General features: G+C 39.9%; 1 non-coding gene across 1 annotated transcript; it reads right to left on the bottom strand.

The window, feature by feature from the left end:
- Positions 1-11,845: 11,845 nt before the first annotated feature.
- On the bottom strand, positions 11,846-11,952 carry LOC134349976 (U6 spliceosomal RNA). The gene has a single exon (XR_010018791.1). It is a non-coding gene; the product is annotated as a U6 spliceosomal RNA (small nuclear RNA).
- Positions 11,953-12,537: the final 585 nt, after the last annotated feature.

The raw sequence follows: 12,537 nt of genomic DNA, 5'->3' as shown, positions 1-12,537 counted from the left end.
TCACCACTGTTACGTTTTGTAGCTCCAAAACATAAAACTAATTGAAAGCAAAAGGACGAGCCTTAGTTTTCATTTTTACCTTAAGCAAGGTGCACACTTATTACTTGGTGGTGTGATGCCATATGCCATTCATGTACTTTTACATGTAACCTGTAACGAATTATTTAAACAGCAAAGAAAGCTTAATCAAGCAATATATTTACAATATTAGTCAAACATTAATGAAATATTAAATACTCAACAGTGTCCTATTAGTGAGTGAATAAATTAAAGGGATATTCTACAAAGCAGTTTGAAATTAATTCTGCATGCATCATACCCTTCCAGAGTGAAAAACTGAGATGATATGTCTGATGTTTGCTGTATTTGGAGTCAATTAAAAAGATTCCTAAACCTTTGTAAAGGCCTGTGCATCAATATTTAACTAACTAAAAGGATCACATACCATTAATCTAAATTAGAAGCAGAAACCCATGAACTAATAAGGACCAAATGTTATTCATATAAATGACTTGGATGAGAATGCACAAGGCTTGATCAGTAAGATTACAAATGACATGAAATTAGAACTTGTTGTTGATCGTAAAGAAGGCAATCATAGATTACAGGGGGGTGTTGATCGATCAGGGAAATGGGTGAGGAAGGGCAAATGAATTTCAAAGTCAAAGTTATGTTAGAGTTTATTGGCATATGCACAAGTCCATGCATATGCAGCATTATCACGGGCAAACAGTACACAGGTAAGCATGAGATAATGCATTTTTAAAAGTCAAACCAATGTAGCACTTATACAATGAACGATAGGGCACTAGAGAGTGTAATGGAACAGAGGATCCAAGATGTATCAGTGCACAGTTCATTGAAATCAACTTCGGAGGTAGACAGGGTGATGAAAAATGCAGTCAGCGTCGTTGCCTTCAATAGTCAGGTCATTGATTACAGGATTTGGGACATTATGTTGCAGTTGTATAAGTCTCTTGAGATGCTACACTTGAAATAGAGTTTTGGTCACCCTGTTATAAGAAAGATGTGATTCAAAGTTCAAAGTAAATTTATTATCAAAGTACACAAAGGTCATCATTCTCTCACTTCTCTCAATCACAGTAAATACAAGAAACACAATAGAATCAATAAAAGACTGCACCCAAACGGAACAATCAACCTGCAAAAAAAGACAAACTGTGCAAATACAAAAAGAAAGAAAAGATGAAATAATAATAATAATGACAAATAAATAAATATTAGTAATAAATAGTGAGAACATGAAGAGTCCTTGAAAGTGTCTAGTTCAGTGATAGGCGAGTGAAGTTGAGTGAAGTCACCCCCTCTGGTTCAAGAGCCTGATGTTGAGGAGTAATAATCGCTCCTGAACCTGTGGTGCAGGTCCTGAGGCTCTTGTACCTTCTTCCTAATGGCAGCAGTGAGAAGAGAGGATGTTGGGGGTCCTTGATCATGGATGCTGCTTTCCTACAACAGCGCTCTATGTAGACGTGCTCAATGGAGGGGAGGGCTTTACTTGTGACAGGCTGTGCCACATCCACCACTTTTAGTAGGCTTTTCCTTACAAAGTCATTGGTTTTCCATACCAGGCTGTGGTGCCGGCTGTCAGTATACTCTCCGCCACACATCTGTAGAAGTTTGTCGAAGTTTTAAGTGACATCCCAAATCTTCACAAACTACTAAGAAAGTAGAGATACTGCTGTGCTTTTCTGTTAATGGCACTTAGGTGCTAGGCCCAGGTCAGATCCTCTGAAATTACCACTGTGTGAAATTTAAAGTTCCTGACCTTCTCCGTCTCTGATCACCCAATGATTTCTGACTCATGGACCTCCAGTTTCCTCCTCATGGTCAATAATCAGCTCCTTGGCCTTGCTGACATTGAGTGAGAGGTTGTTGTTGTTGTGGCACCATTCAACTAGATTTTCAGTCTCCCTCCTAATATGCTGATTTGTTACCACCTTTGATTCAGCCAACAGTGGAGTCATTTAGCGAGTTGTGGTACGGCATTGGAGCTGTGCTTACCTCACAGTCAAAAATGTAAAGCAAGTAGAGCAGGGAGATAAGCTCACAGCCTTGTAGTGCACCTGTGCTGAGGGAGATTGTGGAGGAGATGCTGTTACTGATCCAAACAGACCGGGGTCTGCAAGCGAGAAAATTGATGATCCGGTTGCACAAAGAGGCTTATTGATTAGTTTTGAAGGGATGATATTATTGAATGCTGAGCTGTAGTCAATGAATGGCATCCTGAATTATGCATCTTTGCTGTCCAGATGTTCCAGGATTGAATGAAGAGCCAGTGAGATGGCATCTGCTGTTAACTTGTTGTGACGGTAGGCACACTGGTGTGGTCCCAAGTCACTTCTCAGGCAGGAGTTGATACGTTCCATCACCAACCTCACACCACAGTGGAGATAAGTGCTACTGGATGATAGTTATTGAGGCAGGCCACCATGTTCTTCTTAAGCAGTGGTATAATTGAAGTTTGCTTGAAGCACGTGGGTACTTCAAGCTGCTAGAGCAAGAGATTAAAGATATTGGTGAACACTCCAGCCAACTGATCAGCAACAGCTCTCTCGTACTCAGTCAGGCACCCGGTCTGGGCAAGATGTTTTCCGTGGTTCACTCACCGGAACAATGCAGTCACATTGCCCTCAAAAATTGAAATCACAGGGTCATCGGGGGCTATGAGAGCTCCTGAATGTGCCACAAAAAGTATTGAGTTCATCTGGGAACAATGTCACTTGGGTTTCATTTTGTAGGAGGTGATAGCATCCAGTCCCTGCCACAGCTGTCTACATTTCAGTCCATTATTGAGATGCCACAGTAGATAAATACAGAACCAACATCAGGGATGAGGGCCAAATATGATTCAAAGAATTGGATTTTAGGAAGTCTGTTGATGATTAAAAAAATAGGATAATGAGCTATGAGGGAAATGTGGAATACCTTCAAGAGTTTGTGCTCAGGTTAAAAGACTAGACTAGGTATAGATTGCAAACATGTTGGTAATAAAGAAGGCGAGTGGTGTTTATGCTCCTGTGTTCCAGTGATATGGGTATAGAGATCAAGATAAAATCTTCAGCAAGGATTGAACATGAGGATGTAAAACTCGTGTTGCACATTTAACTTCAAATTTCAATTTGCATGCCACTCCTCACATTTCTCAAGGAAAATTCATCTGCATCATAGTTTCGGGTTTTAGCCTGGATCTAACTTTAAACAGCATAACAACAGGGAGTGCAGTTCCAAGCAAGTTACCTTGCAGGTAGGATGCTATAGAAATGCAATGGCTTACAATCCTTTCAGTCTGTCTCTGGTTATCCACTCTTGAATGTTACAAGATAATAGCGATCAACAATTTAAGATGACATTCATTTTGTCAATTGACTTGCTATTAATTGTTGATTCACAAACCACTTTGGAAATTAATTATTAATTAGGGTTTAAATACCACAAACTGAGGACTTCAATAAAATACTAAAGAATATTTTTAGAACATAAAACATACATCACAGGAACAGGCTCTCTGGACCACAATGTCTGTGCTGAACACAGTACCAAATTAAACTAAATCTCTTCTGCCTGTACATGATATACACTGAATGGCCATTTTATTAGGTACACCTTTACACCTGCTCATTAATGCACATATCTAATCAGCCAATCAGGTAGCAGCAACTCAATGCATTAAACATGCAGACATGATGAAGAGGTTCAGATATTGTTCAGACCAAACATCACAATGGGAAAAAAGTGTGATCTAAGTGTCTTTAACCATGAAATGATTGTTGGTGCCAGACAGGGTGGTTTGAGTATCTCAGAAACTACTGATGTGGGATTTTCATGCATAACAGTCTACAGAGAATGGTGCAAAAGGCAGAACAGAACATCCAATGAGCTTCAGTTCTGTGAGCAATTAGCCTTGTTAATTAGAGGGCTCAGAGAAGAATGATCAGACTGGCTCAAGCAGCCAGGAAGGCAAAGTATCTCAAATAACCACGCCTTAAAACAAAATGGTTGTGATACATCTAGTGTAGTGCGTAGTGTGTGTCACTCTCACTTTCAGCTTCTACCACTAGCTAGTAGTCTTGTGAAAAGGAGAGCTGAATATGTAAGTCTCTCCCTGCTAGTACATAGCCTCTTTTAGTGCCACCTCACTGGTGACACACGGAAACTGATTTTCTTTCGGACTCGGGCTGAGCTGCAGAGGACGAGGAGAAGATCTGGCCCCTGCACACAAAGCACACAGATCCACCAGTATGTGGACATGCCCTGGCGCTTGTGAAGCTATGGGTAAATAGCCCCACTGCCTTGTTGGCAGCTGCAAGAGAGACAAAGTCTATGGGAGTAAACCCAGAGAGCTAATCCAGAGTGGAGCCCCTAAGGCAGCTGGATGTCATTGAACATCCTTCCGGCAGATCCTGCAGCCAAGCTGGTGACAAATGTATTGCTTCATAAACTTTCCTTTAGACTACACCGGTGAGGCTGAGAGGGGGATCTCAGGATCTCCATACCTTCTGCCCAGGCTTGTCATCGTGATCACCATCACCCATTGTCCTTCGAGGCAGAAGGATGCCAACCACCACCACAAAGGGCGTGCAGTAGAGCATCTCTGAATGCACAAGACGTCAAACCTTGAAGTGGAAGGTCACACAGAGTTCCACTCCCTTACCTAATAAAATGGCCGCTGAGTGTACAGTATACCCTTTCCCTTCTTAGTCATGTGTCTATCTAACTGCCTTTTAAACATTACTATCGAATCTGCTTCCACCACTATCCCTGACAGCCTGTTCCAGACACTGTATAAAAAAACTCACGCTGTACCTCTCCTTTAAACTTTCTCCCTCTCACCGTAAAAGCACGTCCTCTGGTACTTGACATTTCTACCCTTGGAAAACCATTCTGACAATTTTGTTTACGGCTTTTCATAATCATACATGTTCCTGATGTTTATAAGGTAACATTTTATCTTCCATTTGATTGAATTTCATACCTAACAGAAAGCAAGGACATATTTGATTAAAACCAACAGAATACTCATGGCCACACCCTTAATACATCAAAAAAGGAACATGTAATGAAAACAGAACCGACATTACTAGTTGGCCCAAAGGCCTATATCTGACTACATTGTTCTATGATTATGTCAAAAATCCATCAATCAACTTCACGCAATGCATATTGATTTATTTTTCACTGAATCCAAATTTATCTTATTTTAATTAAGTACTTATCCTGAATATTTTGGTTTCCTGAATCCTATTTTGCACCACAGTCAGGGAATAATACATTTGATTCATGATTGTTGTATAATTGTTACCACTGCATGTACAGTAATTCAGTAATATAATGAAAATCCCAGTTTCCTTGGGCTGCGTAAGTCTAGGAAACACACACTCTGCTCCCTCCAAACCCAGGAGACTGGGATGTCAGGAACACAACCCAAAAACCTGTTCCTCTGATTGGACGGCTCACATTCCAAAACACCCGTTATCTCTAACCATAATCCAAACATCGCTTTGACAGAAAGAGCATTACGTTAGCAGTGAGACCTTTTCCAGGGTGTTGCATAATGTGGTGTAACAATGATTTGTTATTCTTTAACCTTCTGCCTGCTTTTATTTTCACCAGCTTCAGCTTTATCTCTTTTTTAACATCTTCTCGTCGTCTAAATCCGCTCTTTTAATCCATACAGGATATTTATGAAAGCATCAGTTGAGACAGCAAGAGTAAAATGTGTCTTTTATCAATTACATCTTCTTTCAAAGTAATTCTATTATTGTACTTCACTATTATACTTGTCCCTACAATTCCAAAATGCTTAATTAGCTTCAGTGCTCTTTGGGTTTGCGGAAGCTATGAAAGGTATTTTATAAATGCGAGACGTTTCATTTCATCATTTTTTGGCATTTGCAGAGGCAAGGTGTGCTGTGTTACCGTGCTTCATGGATTCTTTCTTCCACTCAGTGGCTTAATGACGTCTTCTAAACTACAACCGTGATCCTTCAGTGCTGACTTCTGTGAACCACAGCTGTTTGCTTACCTGCCCTGTTGACTTGGCTGAGAGCTAGAGCAGAACCAAAGAGAATAGGCAGGATTATTGCACTCACAGCTGTATCTATGTTGCAGACATGAAATTATTTATCATAATGTAACCCATCTGTCTCCATTTCATCGCCCAGCTTTGCCAGCAATTACTGTAGTGAATCTATTACCTGGACTTCTGTGCCAGCTGCTGTGTTGGAGTCAACAATTAGATAAGGAGCATATAAACACACTTAGTCTTTGCTTTGTATGTTCTTGCAATTTTTTCCTTGTAAGTCCACCGTTCCTGATCAGCCCTAATACTGCCATCTTTCATTTTTCTGATGCATTTGCATGAAACGGAGTCCTATTCCACACCCATCCCTTGATAGACTCTAAAATCTATAAAATGGACAAAAATATAAAATACAGGAAGGTTTATGAAGCCTACAGTTATACATTTGACTTCAGATATTGAATAGATCTCAATAGATCTTCAATACCCTGGTTCCCATGATCTTAAGAAACTTAGGATAGCCCCATTGTTGTATATGTGCAGACCAAGACGATCAGATATAGAGAGGAGCAGAGTGTCACAAACCATTTAATTCACTTACTGTGAAGAAGCCAGCCAAAAACGTTTGCCCCATTTGAGTTTTTTGATGGCAAAAAAAGAAAAACATTTTCCATGTTTCCCTTCATCCGAAAGCATTTGTTTTGAACAAAATACATAATTACATTTTATTTTCGATTTCTATTGTATCTGAAAGATGTTTATTGCTTTAGGCACAGCACAGTCACCACTACTAGCAAAATAATAGGAGCAGTATGAAATTATTAGAAATTGGTTCCAATCATACAGAAATACAACCAATACTGTCAAAATTGCAGGCATTTCACTTATTGTGTGCATTTCCTTTCAGTCACCTTATGTTCAGTTACTCCTGCAACTAGCTCACTTTATGTACACACATCAGTCTCTGTATATAAACTAATCTTATGTACATACGGCCACACTAAACAGTTACTTGTACTTTGTGCTTTTATATTTATACTTATTGCGTTTTTATGCTTATTGCATTTTCGATTGCTGCATTGGATCTGGAGTAACAATCATTCTGTTCTCCTTTACACTTAGGTAATGAAGAATGACTATAAACAAACTTGAATTTTGAATCTTCAATCTTGAAAAGAAAACAGATTACAATAAGAGAAAGAAAATCCTGAACAAACTATAGAAGGAATTGCATTTAAAATTTCAGACTCAATACCAATCATTAATACTTCATGTGTTTTAGAGAATGGAAGTATAAAATATGAAGTATGTATTAACTGTAGCCACCACATAGTTTACGAGTAACATTTTTTTTACTTTAACTTAAATGGCATGATAAATGATCAAATTAAAACATATTTTCAAATTATCGCTCAAAGAATTTTATATGCTGAAAGAAGGAAATACTTTCCCCTTATGTGTTTTCTGCATTTCTGTGTTTTGTTCTAGTCGTGTTGTGTGCTGTTCTGCTTGCTGCATTTCAGGAAGGAGGCGAAGCTTTTGGAGAAGATGCACAAGGTGTTCACCAAAATGTTGCCTGGATTAGAGAGTATTAGCTATAAGGAGAATTTGGCCAATATGCAGTGAATTTGAATTCTTTGAGAATGTGACAAGTACATTGATGAAGATAGAGCAGTGTTATATTTAGTGAGGCATTTGATAAAGTTCCCCGTGGTAGGCTCTTTCAGAAAGTTAAGAGGTCTGGGATCCAGGGAAACTTGGCTGTGTGCAATCATAGAATCATAGAAGGGAGAGGGTCATTGTAGACTGACAGTTTCCTGCCTGGAGGTTGATGACCAGTGGTTTTCCACATGGATGTGTTCTGGGACTCCATTCTTTGTGATTTTTATAAATGACTTTGATAAAAAAGTAGAAGGGTGGGTTAGTAACTCTGCAGATGACACGAAGGTGAAGAAGTTGTGAGTAATGTAGAAGGTTGTCGAAGGTTACAACAGGATATTGACAGAAAGTAGATCTGGGCTCCGAAGTGGCAGATGGAGTTCAACCAGGAAAAGTGTGAAGTGAGTCATTTTGGAAGGTTGAATTTGAAGACAGAGTACAGGGTTAATGGAATGATTCTGAGCAGTGTGGCGGTTCAGAGGGATCTTGGGATCCATGTCCATAAAACCCTCAAAGTGGCCGCACAAGTTGATAGGCTGAGCCTACCCATGTAAAACATGGTTTCTAAGCAGCTTTCTCTTTGGAGTGAAGGAAGATGAGAGGGTACTTGATAGAGGTGTACAAAATGAAAAGAGACATAGATCAAGTGAATACACAGAGACTTTTTCCCAGGGTAGAAATGGCTAATACAAAGGGCATAATTTTAAGGTGATTGGAGGAAAGTATGGGGGGATGTCAGAAGTAAGTTTTGTATACAGACAGTGGCGGGTACATTGAATATTGTGCCGAGGCAGTGGGAGAGACAAATACATTAGGGACATTCTCTTAATAAGGCACATGGATGATAGAAAAATGGAGGACTAAGTGAAAAGGAAGGGTTAGATTGATCTTAGAATAAGTTGTAAGGTCAGCACAACATCATGGGCCTGTACTGTGCTGCAACGTTCTATGTAAAGTTGGATTGATTCCTCTGGATTATTGGAGGCTAGTGTTGGTGCGTGGCCAAGTGGCTAAGCATTGGTCTAGTGATCTGAAGGTCGCTAGTTCGAGCCTCAGCTGAGGCAACGTGTTGCGTCCTTGAGCAAGGCACTTAACCACTCATTGCTCTGCGACAACACCGATGCCAAGCTGTATGGGTTCTAATGCCCTTCCCTTGGATGACATTGGTGGCGTGGAGAGGGGAGACTTGCAGCATGGGCAACTGCCGGTCTTCCATACAACCTTGCCCAGGCCTGCACCCTGGACACCTTCCAAGGCGCAAATCCATGGTCTCACAAGACTAATGGATGCCTGTTGGAGGCTAAAGGTTAATTGGCTAGAAGTTGATGTAATTATGAGAGGCGTGAATAGGGTAGATGGTCAGAGGCTTTTACCCAGGATGGAAATATCAAATACAGGTTGACCACCCATTTTCCAGCACCCTCAGTTCCTGAGCCTCGCTGGATTGACGTTTTTTCCAAATTAAAAGAGGTTACACAATAATAATGGCAAAGATCACTGTAGAAGATTAAAAATGATTATTAATTAAACAAAAATTAAATGCAAATTTATTAATTACTGTGCTTACAAGGAATGTTGCTTCTCAGTTATCTTTTTCAACATTTCATCCAGGCGAAGTTGTTTCGTGTGTTTTGATCTCTCCCTGTGTAAGTTTTCTAGCATCAAAGAAAAATCCATTTGCTCTTGTTCCATCATGAAGGTACATTTCCCCAAAACCCTTTGATTAAATCAGCCAACAACTCAAATAACTTGTCAATAGTATATCTTTCAGTTTCATTATTGTTGCTATCTTCATCACTTGTAATGTTTTTACAGCATTCAGAGCACCGTCTATAATTTCTGAGTCCATAACGTGATGCACAGCAGGTGTTTCATCATCAATAATCATCCACATATAGATTTCCTTCATTAAGACTACTTGCTATTTCTTTGAAATCAGGTCCTGTAACACTTATTGCATATGCAAGCAAATCATGAACAATGACTTTCTCCAGTGATACACAAAATCCTGTAAAATCATCATCAAGCTTTTCTTCAGGCACATTACTAAATATCAGTGCAGGCCACAATTTATGGCAGCCATTCTTTAGTGTTGAAGCTGCTACCTTTTTTCACCCTCAAGCAATGAAGCAAAGAATGTCCTTCATGTTAAATTCTTTAATAAATGTCTGTGCAGAATTGTCAGCATTCACCTCATCTGACAGACATTTCATGAAAAGTGAGTGATACTGGGCCTTGAAAGAGCACAGTATTCCTTGGTCTTGAGGTTGGATGAACGATGTACATTTTGGTGGTAAATACATTACTCTTACACAGGAGTTCAGCTGAACAGTTACCCAAAATAAGAAGAAGCGTGCAATCTACAGACATGCAATATACTCCGGCGTCTGGCACAAACTATTTTTCAAACTCAATTAACTTGTCAACTCGAACATAATAGCAGTGGTAATCCCGCCATTTTTATTTGCGTGATGTATTACTGGGTATATTTTAATACCCTCAAGGCCCTAAGGGCGGTTACTTTTTCTGATCACTAGTGGTTTACATCTGTGCGAACTTGCTGCATTGGAGCACCCTAAAATGTTGACGCTGTCCTTATATTGTTTGAATCCTGTGGGATCTTCTCCATCTTCTGTTGCTGATGTTTTCCTAGCTGTGCATTGCCAGTATAATACAACTTCATCTGCGTTATACAGCTGCTCAGGACTAAGGTTTTCTCAGATATGAGCTTAGCAAATTTGCCCACGTACTCGGTAGCCCCTGCAGGGTTTGCAGACTGTTCTTCTCCACACACTTCTGCATGTAAATTCCATGGCACTTCCGAAACCTTTGAAGCCATCCACGCATGTCCTAATTTAAATCAGCTTGGTTTATTATCATATTGCAGAACAAGTCGACTCCATCACTCCGACACTGGTGAACTCATTCGATCATGCTCAATGCTCTGACCAACTTTCATAATTTGTCTATTGCTCATTTGCTTTAGCCAATCACTGTTTGCATAGAATTGCAATTATTTTCTCTTTCGTGCTTTATATCATACACAGTTGACAAACCACTGCCATATAAGTCACACAGCTTATGCACAGAAACACCTTGGTCCAGTTATTTTCAACATTTCAACCTTCTCTTGGATCGATATGGACTTATGTTCACGTTTGACACTGCCATTGGTATTTGCACCTACCTTAGAAGTCATAGCTAGGGTAAAATTTATGTAAAATAAGCAAAAATAAGCACAAAATAGTGGGACTACCAACAACAAGTGCAATGTAAATAATAAAAATAGCATCCTTTTGTCAAAATGAGTCTCGCCACAGTTAGCGCTGTGCGCTACACACACCTGATGGCCGCCCAGAAAACTATGTCTCATAATTTCATTTGAATTAATAGAGGTTTCCACAAAATCGGTGGTCAACCTGTACTAGAAGGCATACCTTCAAAGTGAGATGGGGTAAGCATAAAGGAGACCTATGACGCTAGTTCTCTTACATAAAGGAGAGACCAGTGCCTGCAATACACTGCCAGGAGAAGCAGATACAATGGGAATGTTAGAAAGGGATTCAGTCAAACAAATGAACAGGAGGGAATGGAGGCATATGGACCACCTGCAGACACATGGGATTAGCTTAAAGTGGTACCGTGGGCCGATGGCCTGCTCGCTGCTCGCTGTTCTATGTTATGAATGCTTGTTATGGATACTCTAAGCAAAGGAGAGAACACAGGAAGAGGGAGTTTGGTGAATGTGTATATGATCTGAATTTTGAACATTGCTGTTACAGGAGCGATCACTCTCTCCCTCACCAGTGAGAGACAGCCTGTCAGAGAAACCTAAGAGTTGGGTTATGAACTGTAGTTTCTTTGATGGACTCGGGATCAAAGTCTCTTTGGGGGCTTTTGCTATTGCTTACAAGGTAGGGGAGGGGGAAGCTCGATGCTTTTGCTTTTGCTTGTGTGTGGTGGGGGGAGGGGGCTTTGGGGTTCTGATGTCTCTGTCATTCACTCTTTGGTTTTTTTCTGTTTTGCAGCTGTCTGCAAAGAATAAGAATTTCAGGTTGCATATTGTATACATTCTCTGATATTAAATTGAACCTTTGAACCATTACTAGATATGCCTTTATCCACAAACAACCTACTACAATCAATTTTTTTTTGGAACACTTCACGAATTTGCGTGTCATCCTTGCGCAGGGGCCATGCTAATCTTCTCTGTATCGTTCCAATTTTAGTATATGTGCTACCGAAGCGAGCACATCAATTTTTACGTTGCATTGAATCAAACAGTGGTGGGGTTTTATTCTTAAAGCATCAAGACACTGATCTTTGCAGCATAAAATGCAGTATCGCTATTCTGAACCTCAGTTTATAGCTCATTATCCCGTTATTCAACAGTATGGAGCTTGAACTGATTTTCAGAACAAGACTGCCATCTAGTGGTAAGTTTAGACATTTCTGCAAATACGCTCAACCTCTTTACAAATGAATTATTTCTCAGGTGACACAAGAGACTGCATATGCTAGAAACAAGCAAGCTGCTGGAGGAACTCAGTGAGTTGTGCAAGATCTGAAAGGAATTGTTAATGTTTTGGCTCAAAACCCTCCACCCTCAATCCCTCCAGAAGAGCTCTGCCGGCAGGCTGTTTCTTCATTGTTTCATGGTAGTTCTACAAAGTAGAATTTTGTACAGCCAATAAGCAAAAAAAAATTAAAAGCTCATTTTTAATTAGTCTTAAAATGAAGGTGAGCCATAAGCCTTCTCATATATTCTGATAAAGAACATTCCTAAATTGGTCATTTCCTTTAGATTCTGAGATCCAGGTTCTATGACTTGGTATTCA

The sequence above is a fragment of the Mobula hypostoma genome, chromosome 7 (assembly GCF_963921235.1).
Source record: "Mobula hypostoma chromosome 7, sMobHyp1.1, whole genome shotgun sequence".
Classification (NCBI taxonomy): domain Eukaryota; kingdom Metazoa; phylum Chordata; class Chondrichthyes; order Myliobatiformes; family Myliobatidae; genus Mobula; species Mobula hypostoma.
This window is presented reverse-complemented; position numbering and strand designations above follow the sequence as displayed.